We start from the raw sequence: 12,608 nt of genomic DNA, 5'->3' as shown, positions 1-12,608 counted from the left end.
ACCTCCTGTTATATAATAGCAGATGGTAGTACGCATAGAACGTGAGTGTTTGGGATAATAAAAAAGCATATTGAAGTCCTCGTTGATATGTGAGATAATGCCAGGCATTGTGTTAGGCTCTAAGGACCTAAAAATGAGCAGATATAATGCTGCTCAATGGATATTTGACATCAGATGGTAATATTTTATTTATTTTTAAAGATTTATTTATTTGAGAGTTAAACAGAGAGAAGGAGAGACAGAGAGAGAGAGGTCTTCCATCCGCTGGTTCACTTGCCGATGGATCGCAAAGGCCGGAGCTCCGATGATCTGGAGCCAGGAGCCAGGAGCCAGGAGCTTCTTCCAGGTCTCCCACGCGGGTGCAGGGGCCCAAAGATTTGGGCCATCTTGTACTGCTTTACCAGGCCATAGCAGAGAGCTGGATCAGAGGTGGAGCAGCAAAGTCCCGAACTGGCGCCCATATGGGATGCTGGCACTTTAGGCGGTGGCTTTATCTGCTATGCCACAGCGCCGGCCCCATAGGTGATAATATTTTAGATTGTGTATTAGTCATGAAAAGCAAGAATTTTTCTGTGGCTCCAGGAAAATGACTTTTTATAAATGAAGTCACTATTTTCAAAGTAGAAGTTGAAAATTTTTGCTTAAGCAAAGTTTGATAACTTTGATATAAACATAATTCTTTTTTTTTTTTTTTTTTTGACAGGCAGAGTGGACAGTGAGAGAGAGACAGAGAGAAAGGTCTTCCTTTTGCCGTTGGTTCACCATCCAATGGCCGCCGCGGCCAGCGCACCGCGCTGATCCGAAGCTGGGAGCCAGGTGCTTCTCCTGGTCTCCCATGGGGTGCAGGGCCCAAGCACTTGGGCCATCCTCACTGCTCTCCTGGGCCACAGCAGAGAGCTGGCCTGAAAGAGGGGCAACCGGGACAGAATCCGGCGCCCCGACCGGGACTAGAACCCCGTGTGCTGGCGCCACAGGTGGAGGATCAGCCTATTGAGCCACAGCGCCGGCAACATAATTCTATAACACTTCTGTACAGTATTTAAAAATTTCAGTGAAAATAGCTTTTATTTAAACATTTTCCCCAGAGTCTTGTGCAACTCAGCATTGTGGTGTTGTGTCAGCCTATGAAAACCTAATACTAAAATTGGTTAGAAGCTAGATATAAAGGATGAGATCCACTAGCTGATTTATTTGTTGTTCAGGGAAATATGGTTTTAAAGGGATTTGATAAAATATCCTTGTACCATCTTATTTTGTTAATTCAAAAAGGGACTGGGTCCTGTGCTGTGGCACAGAGGGTTAAGCCGCTGTCTGCAGTGCTGGCATACCATATGGGTGCCGGTTTGTGTCCTGGCTGCTCCACTTCTGATCCAGCTCCCTGCTAGTGGCCTGGGAAAGCAATGGAGATGGCCAAAGTCCTTGGGTCTCTGCACCCAAGTAGGAGACCTGGAAGAAGCTTCTGACTTCTGACTGGCCCAGTCCTGGCCATTGTGGCCATTTGGGGAGTAACCAGTGGATGGAAGATCTCTCTCTCTCTCTGTCCTCTCTCAGTAACTCTTTCAAATAAATAAGTAAAATTTTTAGAAAAATATTTTTTTAAAAGGATCAAGTTGAGCCTTGCACTAATTGCACACAAATGGATATCAACAGTTAAATGATTAGTTTAAATATTTTTGCAATATGAAAAAAAAAAGGACCTAATAACTTTGCTTTGAAAGTCAGCCATACACCTCTTGTGGAATTAGCTCTCTCACTCTAGTGTGTAAGTAATTATTTGCATACAAAAATATAAAAGAATTGTTTTTTTTTTCAGCTGAAACTCCATTATACCTAACATCTATAATTTTTACCTTTCATTTATATTTATTTGTTGTGATGATCAACATAACAATATACTGATCCTGTGTCTAGGTTTTGAAGATTCTTTGTCTCATCACAGGAAGTTGAAATTAAGTTTAAAATCAATGCAGTTTTGTATTATTTGAAATCTTTGAAAATGGGCATTCCATTAGTGGTAAATTCATGTGGTAAAAATGAAACCTAATTAGCACATCTTATTACTGATTATGACTATCTTTTTTTTTTTTTTTATTTGAGAGGTAGAGTTACAGACAGTGAGAGGGAGAGACAAAGAGAAAGGTCTTCCTTTCGTTGGTTCACTCTCCAAATGGCTGAAACAGCTGGAGCTACGCCAATCCGAAGCCAGGTGCCAGGCTCTTCTTCCTGGTCTCCCACGTGGGTGCAGGACCCCAAGGACTTGGGCCATCTTCTACTGCTTTCCCAGCCACAGCAGAGAGCTAGATTGGAAGTGGAGCAGCCAGGACTAGAACCAGCGCCCATATGGGGTGTCACAGGCAAGAGGATTAACCTACTATGCATGGCGCTGGCCTTGACTATCTTATTTTTGGATTTGAAGTCAAATTGTTTGTGCATCCCACCCTACCCCCATAAAGATGCCCAGATCTCTCCTGTTTACTGGCTCAAATGCCTTCATGTTTGTAGCAGCTGGGGCTGGGCCAGGCTGAAGCCAGGAGCCTGGAACTCATTCTGGGCTTCCCACAGGAGTGGCAGGGAGTCAAGCACTTAAACTGTCACCTACTACCTCCCAGGGTACACATTAGCAGCAAGCTGGAATTTTATTTTTTTATTTTTTATTTTTTACAGGCAGAGTGGACAGTGAGAGAGACAGAGAGAAAGGTCTTCCTTTGCCGTTGGTTCACCCTCCAATGGCCGCCGTGGCCAGCGCGCTGCGGCTGGTACACTGCGCTGATCTGATGGCAGGAGCCAGGTATTTATCCTGGTCTCCCATGGGGTGCAGGGCCCAAGCACTTGGGCCATCCTCCACTGCACTCCCGGGCCACAGCAGAGAGCTGGCCTGGAAGAGGGGCAACCGGAACAGAATCCGGCGTCCTGACTGGGACTACAACCCGGTGTGCCGGCGCTGCAAGGCGGAGGATTAACCTAGTGAGCCGCGGCGCCAGCTCAGCAAGCTGGATTTGAAAGCTGAGCTAGGACTCGGACTCGGGCACTGCAGTATGGGATGCTGGCATCCCAAGTGGTATCTTCACTGTTGAGTGAAGTATCTGCTCCCTATTCAGTTTCCTTCTTTCCTTCCTTCCTTTCTTCCTTTCTTCCTGTTGGAGAGACAGAGAAAAAGGTCTTCCTTCCATTGGTTCACCCCCAAATGGCCGCTACGGCCAGAGCTATGCCGATCTGAAACCAGGAGCCAGCTGCTTCCTCCTGGTCTCCTATGCAGGTGCAGGCGCCCAAGCACTTGGGCCATCCTCCACTGCCTTCCCCGGCCATAGCAGAGAGCTGGACTGGAAGAGGAGCAGCTGGGACTAAAACCTGGCGCCCATATGGGATGCTGGCGCCACAGGCAGAGGATTAATCAATTGAGTCATGGCGCTGGCCCATCCACGTTCAGTTTTCAAAACTGCAAATTCATCATGTTTGAATTACTTTCAAGAGCAACTAAACATCATTGTTATCAAATAATTTTTTGTTATATCACTTTCTATCTGTAAACTACTAAGTGATTTGTGTATTTGTGATATAGGAATTTTTTATATCAGAGCTTCTATAACTTATGTGGGAATCATGTTTTTGTGGTTTGTCCAGCTGCTGTCACAAAATACAATAGACTATGTGACTGAAACAGAAATACGAGTATATTTCCCACGTGACTGAAGCCTAGAATGGCCAAGATCAAGGTGTGAGGTCTGCCTTGCTGCTATATTCTTACTTGGCAGAAACAGCAGTCTCTGCTCTTTTGTTACAAGGGCACTAATCCTTTAATGAAGACCACACTCCTAAGGACCTCTTCTAAAGGTTATTACCTTCCAAAGACTTTATGTGCCAGCAAATTGGGAGTTTTGACCTCAAGATAAGGATTTTGAAGGGACATAGTTCATAGCAGGATTATAGGCACAAGGTAGTGGTGCATACCTTGGCAGTTGCAGGGTTGTCTGTCATGCGTTAAATTATAAAAAATTAAAAAGTTTTTGTTCTTTTATCTGTTTTAGAAAATAAAGGCAAGGGCTGCCTTTCACTGTTTTAAGTAGCTTCTGATGGGAGAAATGCCTTCTTCTCTTACATTGGGCATGGCTAAATGAAATGCTTCTTTTGATGAGGAGATTTTTGCTCTCGAGTATTTAAAAAATAGAGATCCATGAAATTATATTTTTGTTTTATATTTAAAATCCTTATTTAATTTTAAAGACAGGGTGGGAGAGTGCTAGCTTTCCTTGCTGGTTTGCCCCTGAAGTGCCCAAATGCCAGCAATGGCTAAGTAATGGCCCACGCTGAAGCCATGAGTTGGGAACTCAGTTCTGGTCTACTGTGTGGGTGGTGGCCACCCAGATACTTGACCCATCAACTGCTGCCACCAAAGGATTAGCACATTAGCAGGAAACAGCATCCGAAGTAGAGCAGGGACTCCACCTCAGGCACTCCAGTCTAGGATATGGGCATTCCAAGTGGTGGCTCTTTTTCTGTTGCTTTGCCTTTCAAATAAAATTAGTTAAAACAAAAAAGAGCATCTTTTCTTAAAAAGATGAACATAGAGATTTCCTCTCAAAAATCTCAAAATTGGATTATATAAATGTGAGAAAGACCATCTGTTTTGTCATAATTGCAACTTAATAAGTACTGATTGTTGAATGTAAGGTTCCTACCTTGAGACCACATGCCTCTAATTTTTATATTTGTAGTATATGTTTAAAATTTTTTTTTAAAGATTTATTTCAATTATTTGGAAGAGTTACAGAGAGAGGTAGAGACAGAGAAGTCTTCCATCTGCTGGTTCACTCCCCAGATGGCTGCAGGGCTGGAGCTGCACCGATCTGAAGCCAGGAGCTTCTTCTGGGTCTCACACGTGGGTGCAGGGGCCCAAACACTTGGGCCATCTTCTACGCTATCCCAGGCCATAGCAGAGAGCTGGATTTGAAGTGGAGCAGCCAGGACTAGTGGAGCAGCTGGGACTAGGACCGGCGCCAATATGGGATGCCACCGCTTCAGGCCAGGGTTTTAATCCACTGTGCCACAGTGCTGGCCCTAAAATTTTTAAAAAAGATTTACTTCTTTGAAAGGCAGAGTGACAGAGAGACAGGGAGGGAGAGTTAGGGGAGAGAGAGAAATCTTAGATCTGCTGATCACTTCCTAAATGTCTATAACAGCCAATCCTGAGCCAGGCTGAAGCCAGGAGCCCAGAATTCCATCTGGGTTTCCACATAGGTGGTAAACTCTGAGTGCTTGGTCCTCATTTGCAGTCTTCCCAGGTAAATTAGCAGGAAGCTGAATCAGAGTAACCGGGACTGTAACCAGCACTCTGATACGGCATGTAGGTGTCCCAAGTGATGACTTAAACCACTGTGCTCCCGTGTCTGCCCAGTGCATCTATTTCTGTTCATGTTTTTCTGACAGCTTCTGATAGTTTGCAGAGTGGGTAATAGAAAAGATTTGTATTATCTGATAGGGCTAGTGAAGGAGTATGTGAGTTTATACATATAAAAATGAAGCATTTAAATGTAAGTAACTTGATTTTTAGTTTAAAAGTACTGAAAATCATTTTTTAGTTGAAAATATTGTTGAATATTATAGCCTTCTAAGTATATAAAACCTAAGATCGCTATTACATTTTATCTCTTTTATGCTGATAATTAGGTAACTGAGAAAAGAGGGAAAAGTGGCATCCCTTCACTATTCTAGGTTCTGTAACTGCTCTACAAATTAAAACTTATATAAGACAAAGAGGAGAAAACCATTTAATTACTTACATATGTGTGGGAATCCCACAAAATATGAATCTTGAAGAAGTCAGTTGATTGATGCTTGTATAGCATCCTGATCTATAGAAAAGAATGGGGACTTGGGGTTTCTGGGGCAAGGGGAGAGCACAAGGTGTGAGAGGGTGAGGGAAGAAATTGTATGATAAATAAAGATTGTCATGTTATGCAGATAAATCAGGTAATATGTTACTAACAGATTTCCTTTATAGATATTTACCCTGCAAAAGAACAGTTTATTAGAGCTACTACTGTGTCTGCCATCTTCCAGAAAAAACAACTAAGAATACAAAAGCCAAAAAAGTGTATTTTGGGAGGGTGGCATATTCTTGTCCACTGTAGTCATATTTTGAGGAGATGTGGCCTGAGCTTCAATGACAATAAAAATTTTTTTTAAAAAAAGATTTATTTATTTATTTGAAAGAATTACACAGAGGGAGAAAGAGAGGCAGAGAGGCAGGTCTTCTATCCACTGGTTCTCTCCTCAGTTGGCCTCAACGGCTGGAGCTGGGCCGATCCAAAGCAGGAGCCAGGAGCTTCCTCCGGGTCTCCAATGCAGTTGCAGAGGCCCAAGGACTTGGCCATCTTCTGTTGCTTTCCCAGGCCATAGCAGAGAGCTGGATTGGAAGTGGAGCAGCCGGGTCTCAAACTGGTACCCATATGGGATGCTGGCACTGCAGGCGGCAGCTTTTTACTCACTATGCCACAGCACCGGTCCTGACAATAAACTTTTTAGGGACTGACACCTGAGATGCCAGCCCCCATATGTGTGCCATTTCATGTCCTGGTTGCTCCACTTCCAATCCAGCTCCCTGCCAATGATCTGGGAAAAGCAGTGGAAGATACCCCAAGTCCCTGGGCTCCTGCAACCATGTGGGAGACAGGAAGAAGCTCCTTGCTTTGACCTGGCCCAGCCCCCATTGTTGCAGCCATTTGGGGAGTGAACCTGTAGATGGAAGATAACTCCTTCTCCTCTCTCTCTCTCTAACTCTGCCTTTCAAATTGAATAATCTTAAAAAAATTTAAAAAATTTAAAAAATTTTTTAATGTATTACCAGTTTGCATGGGAAATCAAGAGTAAAGTATATCTTGTTTATCTTGGTGATACTTAGGTTGTAATGAGATGTTTAGAATTCTTTGACTAGAAGGGCAGCTGAAATTTTTTTTTTTGAGGGGTAGTGTTTTTGTATGGCATGAAAACTTTTCAGATGGCCAAGATATCTGATGTGGGATTGGTATTGTGGTGCAGCAGTTTAAGCTGCCACCTGCAGTGCTGGCAGCCCATATGAGCCCTGGATTCATGAGTCCCAGCTGATCTGCTTCCTATCTAGCCCCATGCTAATGTACTTGGGGAAGCAGTGGAAGATAGTCCAAGTGTTTGGTCACCTGCCACTTTTATGGGAGACCTGAATGAAGTTCCAGGCTCCTGGCTTCCACCTGACCCAGCCCTGGCTGTTGTAGCCATTTGGGGAGTGGGTAGAAGACCTAGCTACCTTCTCTACTCCCCACCCTCCACCTTCCAGACTTTGTAACTCTGCCTTTCAAATAAAAAAGTTAAAAAAAAAAGATACTTGATATTTGTTATTGTATCTTAGTTAAGACATTTAAATCTCCTGTACCCTACCTCTACCTTTTATTTAAAGGTTTTGCTGGAAAATTTTGCAATTTATTCATTTAGTGGGTTAAAGTGTTGTACAAAAGAGCTAAAATCCGAATTAAGATTTATATTGTGGGTTAGGTAAACAAGAGTTTTCTGTGCTTTGCTGTAAACTCTTGTTTGCCTGGAATCTAAATTTACATATAAAATCTTTTGGTTTTCTCATAAATAATACAGGTATCCTGAAATAGTCTTCAATTACTGACATTGGCGGGTTAGCCTCTATGAAAACTCTCCTTACCTCAAGTTTACTGGGATGCTTAAGGATGTGTTTGGTCATTTCTCTTAAACAATCATATTCACTTTAGCAAATTAATTTTGAGTGCTTTCTTGGTCTGTGGGCCAATTTTTTAGTGTTACGGTTTTGGAGATTCTTTTTTAGGCTCAAACTATAAAAATATATAGCGTTATGTGATTTGGAGGGGAGAGAGCTATTTGTTCTTGTTCTGTAAGATATTTTTAAAAATGTGGAGTCTTTGTAAACAAGGGAGAATATAATTGAAATCTTGCTACTTTTAGGTATTCATATCACATGAACATCTGAATGATCTAGAATTAATAAGTAGAATATAGGGAAATTCCATATTTTTTAAAAAAATTAAATTTTTTAAAAAATTAAATTTAAAAGATTTTATTAATTTATTTGAGAGGTGGAGTTACAGACAGTGAGAGGGAAAGACAGAGAGAAGGGTCTTTTATCTGCTGGTTCATTCCCCAAATGTCCGCAATGGCCAGAGCTTGGCTTCTCTGAAGCCAGGAGCCAGGAGCTTCTTCTGGGTCTCCCACATGGGTGCAGGGGCCCAAGCACTTTGGTCATCTTGTACTGCTTTCCTAGGCCATAGCAGAGAGCTGGATTGGAAGAAGAGCACCCAGGACTAGAACTGTCGCCCATATGAGATGCTGGTGCTACAGCTGGAGGATTAACCTGTGCCACAGCGCCAGCCCCATTATCTTTGTTCATTGATGTTCATTCAACAAATGTTTATTAAGCACTTTGTGCTACATCAGTTCATAGTATCTTTTACATTGTGAAGCACGTTATGCTAGGAGGTTTCAAAAAGTACATAGAAAATGGAACTATAAGTTTATTTTGTTACTTTTTTGAAATCTTTTTTTTTTAAATAGTATGTACCTTTTGAAGACTCTTTGTGGAGTAAAATAAGGAGCATGTTGTCTAATATGGTAGATAAAGCGAAATTAACAAATATTTATTCTTCCAATAAATATAACTGCTATGTGTGCTAAATACTGTTAAAAGTACTTGAATACAAGTGAAAAAGAAGAGTTCCTGTTTTCCCATTACCGTTAAGTGAGGGAATCAGACATCTAAGTAAAATATAGTATGATAACTGTTCTGATAGGGGACTTTTTAAGTGGGAGGACTTAAGAGAGAAATAGGCAGAAAGGCTTTTGAATAATAAGGAAAGGCTTCCCAGACGTATATAAAGAGATCTGAAGAATAAGTTGGAGTTATCTCAGTGAAGAAATATAAATCTGTGTTTCTGGCAGAAGAAAATAGCTTGTTCAAAGTTCTGGACGTGAGACAGCCAGCTCTGTTAATTGGATGTTAAAGAAATTTCACGTGACAGGAATGCAAGGTGGGAAATACTAGAGTTGGGGCAGAAGTAAGCAGGAGCCAGATCTTCAAAGACTTGGTAATTACTGCTAAGAATTTTGGTTTTATCCTGAGGTCTCCTCTCAGGTGTTCTAGATTGGATAGTAACCTGATTAGCTTTGAATATTTGAACGATCACTCTAATTACAGTGCGGTAATTGACCCAAAAAGAGGTTGGTGGGGGGTGGATATGATGAGAACAGTTACAAAGCTGTTAGAGGAAAGAATATTTGGTAACAGGATAGTGTCAATGAAAATTGAAGGGTGTTAGAGTCAGAAGTTTTTGGAGAAGAGTTGATAGGATTCAGTGATTATTACAGCTGAGAATTGAAGGCAAGAAGGAGTCAGAATGACTTCAGGATTCCTGATCCCCTGTCACCTTTTTAGCTGTATTTCTAATTGTATGTTGTCTCTATTAACAAGGCTTGCCAGATACTCCCAACTTCTAAGTCTGGTTTATGTGCCTTCTTGTTGTACTTGAACATACACACTAGGGTTTTGCCTACTTTTCTGTAAAGTTACAGCAAGAATTGTGCATTTATTATTACTGTGCACTTAGCACATTACATGGCACATGCTATATATTAAATGTTGATTGGCTGCTTTACATGCCACACTACAGCACCGGCCTGTGATATCACTTTTTAAAAAAAAATTATTTTTAATTTATTTTGACAGAGTTAGAGACAGACAGACAGAAGGGTCTTCCTTTCTTTGATTCCCCTCCGAAATGGTCGCTACGGCCGGAGCTACGCCGATCCGAAGCCAGGAGCCAGGTGCTTCCTCCCAGCCTCCCAAGTGGGTGCAGGCGCCCAAGCACCTGGACCATCCTCCACTGCCTTCCTGGGCCACAGCAGAGAGCTGGACTGGAAGAGGAACAGCCGGGACTAGAACCTGGCGCCCATATGTGATGCTGGCGCCGCAGGTGGAGGATTAGCCAAGTGAGCCACGGCGCTGGCCCCTGGAAAATCACTTTTTAAAATGATGTATGTTGTAATTCTAACCTAAAGTACTGGATTTAGTAAGTTCTTTCTGGGCCATTATAGACTAATTGGAATGAGATTTGGTTATATAGACCTCTTGTATAATGTATTCAGAATTTATTCATAAATAGTTTTAATTCTCTCTTTCCTTTGTTGGCTTAAACATCAACATAACTAAATTATCATTGTTAGAACTTTTTTGTTTTTAAATGATAGGAGTTCTTACTCATTTATATAAAAAGGTATACCTGTAGATGTAAAGAAAAGCGAAAATCGCCCTTAATTAAAGGATAAGACTGCTAATATTTGGTGGGTATATTTCTCAGACTTTTATATGTATTTGTGAATGATGAGATTAAAATGAAAACTTGCAACAACGAGCAAATGTTTGACACATATCACACACACACACAGATACATATATATATATAAGACCAGATGTTAATGTCTGTCATACAAAGAATCCTAATAACCAGTATATAACCAAATTTCCCAGTAGAAATGGGGTCCCAGACTTCAGTTTCTGAAGGAAACCAGGCAGGTATTACAAATGAGCAAACCTAATAGGAGTAGTATGTAAGATGATAGAGTTGTAGATGACTTTGAGGGGACAGCTTCTATTCAGTGCCAGTTGATTATTGTCTTTAAGAAATATGGACCCATTGATAACCAATATTTTGATTTTTTTTAAATGAAAAGCAGATGTCTGGATTTTTATGTGAAGTTCTCAGTTATTAAATTTTGGAAACTTAAAATGTGCATTAAATATATGTAGGTATGGGCTGTAATTTTTCTGAATGTTATTGAGGAACAGAAAGCTTTTCTCACTTTTACTAATAGTCATCTAGATTATAATTTTCCATGTATCAGATGATGAAAATGATTAATAATTCACAAGATTTGGAGAGTGTAGTTGATAGAGGCTATTTGGAACGAAGCAGTTTGGAATTACTGATAAAAAGTTAAAATGCAGCCGGCGCCGTGGCTCAATAGGCTAATCCTCCGCCTTGCGGCACCGGCACCCCGGGTTCTAATCCCGGTCGGGGTGCCAGATTCTGTCCCGGTTGCCCCTCTTCCAGGCCAGCTCTCTGCTATGGCCTGGGAGTGCAGTGTAGGATGGCCCAAATCCTTGGGCCCTGCACCCGCATGGGAGACCAGGATAAGCACCTGGTTCCTGCCTTCGGATCAGCGCGCCGCGGCGGCCATTGGAGGGTGAACCAAGGGCAAAAGGAAGACCTTTCTCTCTGTCTCTCTCTCTCACTGTCCACTCTGCCTGTCAAAAAAAAAAAAAAAAAATTTTTGTCAACAATTCTGCTTTCAGTAATCTGCTCATGGAAGTATTAGTTCCTTTGGGTGAAGATTTTTGCTCAATGAAGCATTATTTATCTTAGTAAAAGGAATTTAAAAAAATATAAATGAAAATGGCAAATTGAAAAATTCTAAATGTCAATTGAACTCATATAGGAATTGTTAAATTTTGAGGAACCCTCCCAGAAATCTTAGTCAACAATAAAAATGATAAAGTGTATCTGTATTCCTGTATGGGAAGAATATAAAGTTTATTATTTGCCATATATATGCAAATATTGCTGTTATAACTAATTTCATAGTATATGTATATACTATCATTTTTAATGTTTATATGATATTCTACAGTGTGGTTTCAAAATTTAGTCTGTTGATGTACATATTTCCAATGGTTTGTTATTTGTATGCACATTGCAAGAAATATTCCTTTATATGTATCTTTGCAGTGCTGTGTCCTAAGATATATTTTTTGTATTTTATATGGTGATACGTTAAACATTTTTTCTTATGGATAGTTTGGGGAAATATATTTGTGTCTGAGAGTGTCTTATTTGTATGACTTGAATTGAATAAATGTACATTGAGGAAGTAGAGAATTAATTAGGAAAGTGGCATTGTGTTTAGCAATCCTTGAAAGTCTTGAAGGTAATTTTTAAGTAGTAGTTTTTTTTTTCTTTTCTTTTCCCTTTTTTTTTTTTTGACAGGCAGAGTCAAATATTTTTCACCTCTGTAAATTCTATTTTTCTATTTAGGTGTCACTTTTTTTTTTTTTTTTTTTGACAGGCAGAGTGGACAGTGAGAGAGAGAGACAAAGGTCCTCTTTGCCGTTGGTTCACCCTCCAATGGCCACCGCGGCCGGTGTGCTGCGGCCGGCGCAACGTGCTGATCCGATGGCAGGAGCCAGGTGCTTATCCTGGTCTCCCATAGGGTGCAGGGCCCAAGCACTTGGGCCATCCTCCACTGCACTCCCAGGCCACGGCAGAGAGCTGGCCTGGAAGAAGGGCAACCGGGACAGAATCTGGCGCCCCGACCGGGACTAGAACCCGGTGTGCTGGCGCTGCAGGCGGAGGATTAGCATAGTGAGCCGCGGCGCCGGCCTAGTAGTAGTTTTTGTCTAGGTAATATTTGGTTGTGATACACAACTTATTTATTTTATTGTTTTTTCAAAGATTTATTTATCTACTTGAAAGCCATTTAGAGAGAGAGAGAGAAAAGAAAGCGATCTTCATCTGCTGGTTCACTCCCCAGGTAGCTATATG

The 12,608-nt window shown here is 41.3% G+C and overlaps 1 protein-coding gene across 8 annotated transcripts in view; it reads left to right on the top strand.

The window, feature by feature from the left end:
• The window catches only part of SHOC2 (SHOC2 leucine rich repeat scaffold protein), a 99,995-nt gene that overhangs the window by 8,145 nt on the left and 79,242 nt on the right, over positions 1 to 12,608 (top strand). Inside the window, exon 2 of one of the 8 annotated variants that reach the window (XM_070057226.2) lies at positions 9,737 to 10,044. The exons of the other annotated variants lie outside the window; for them this stretch is intronic. The gene's annotated coding sequence lies outside the window, so the exon portion shown is untranslated. The remainder of the gene's footprint in view (positions 1 to 9,736; positions 10,045 to 12,608) is intronic. 8 annotated transcript variants of the gene reach the window in all.

The sequence above is a fragment of the Oryctolagus cuniculus genome, chromosome 15, assembly GCF_051225735.1.
Source record: "Oryctolagus cuniculus isolate XC-2025 breed Fujian yellow rabbit chromosome 15, ASM5122573v1, whole genome shotgun sequence".
Classification (NCBI taxonomy): domain Eukaryota; kingdom Metazoa; phylum Chordata; class Mammalia; order Lagomorpha; family Leporidae; genus Oryctolagus; species Oryctolagus cuniculus.
This window is presented reverse-complemented; position numbering and strand designations above follow the sequence as displayed.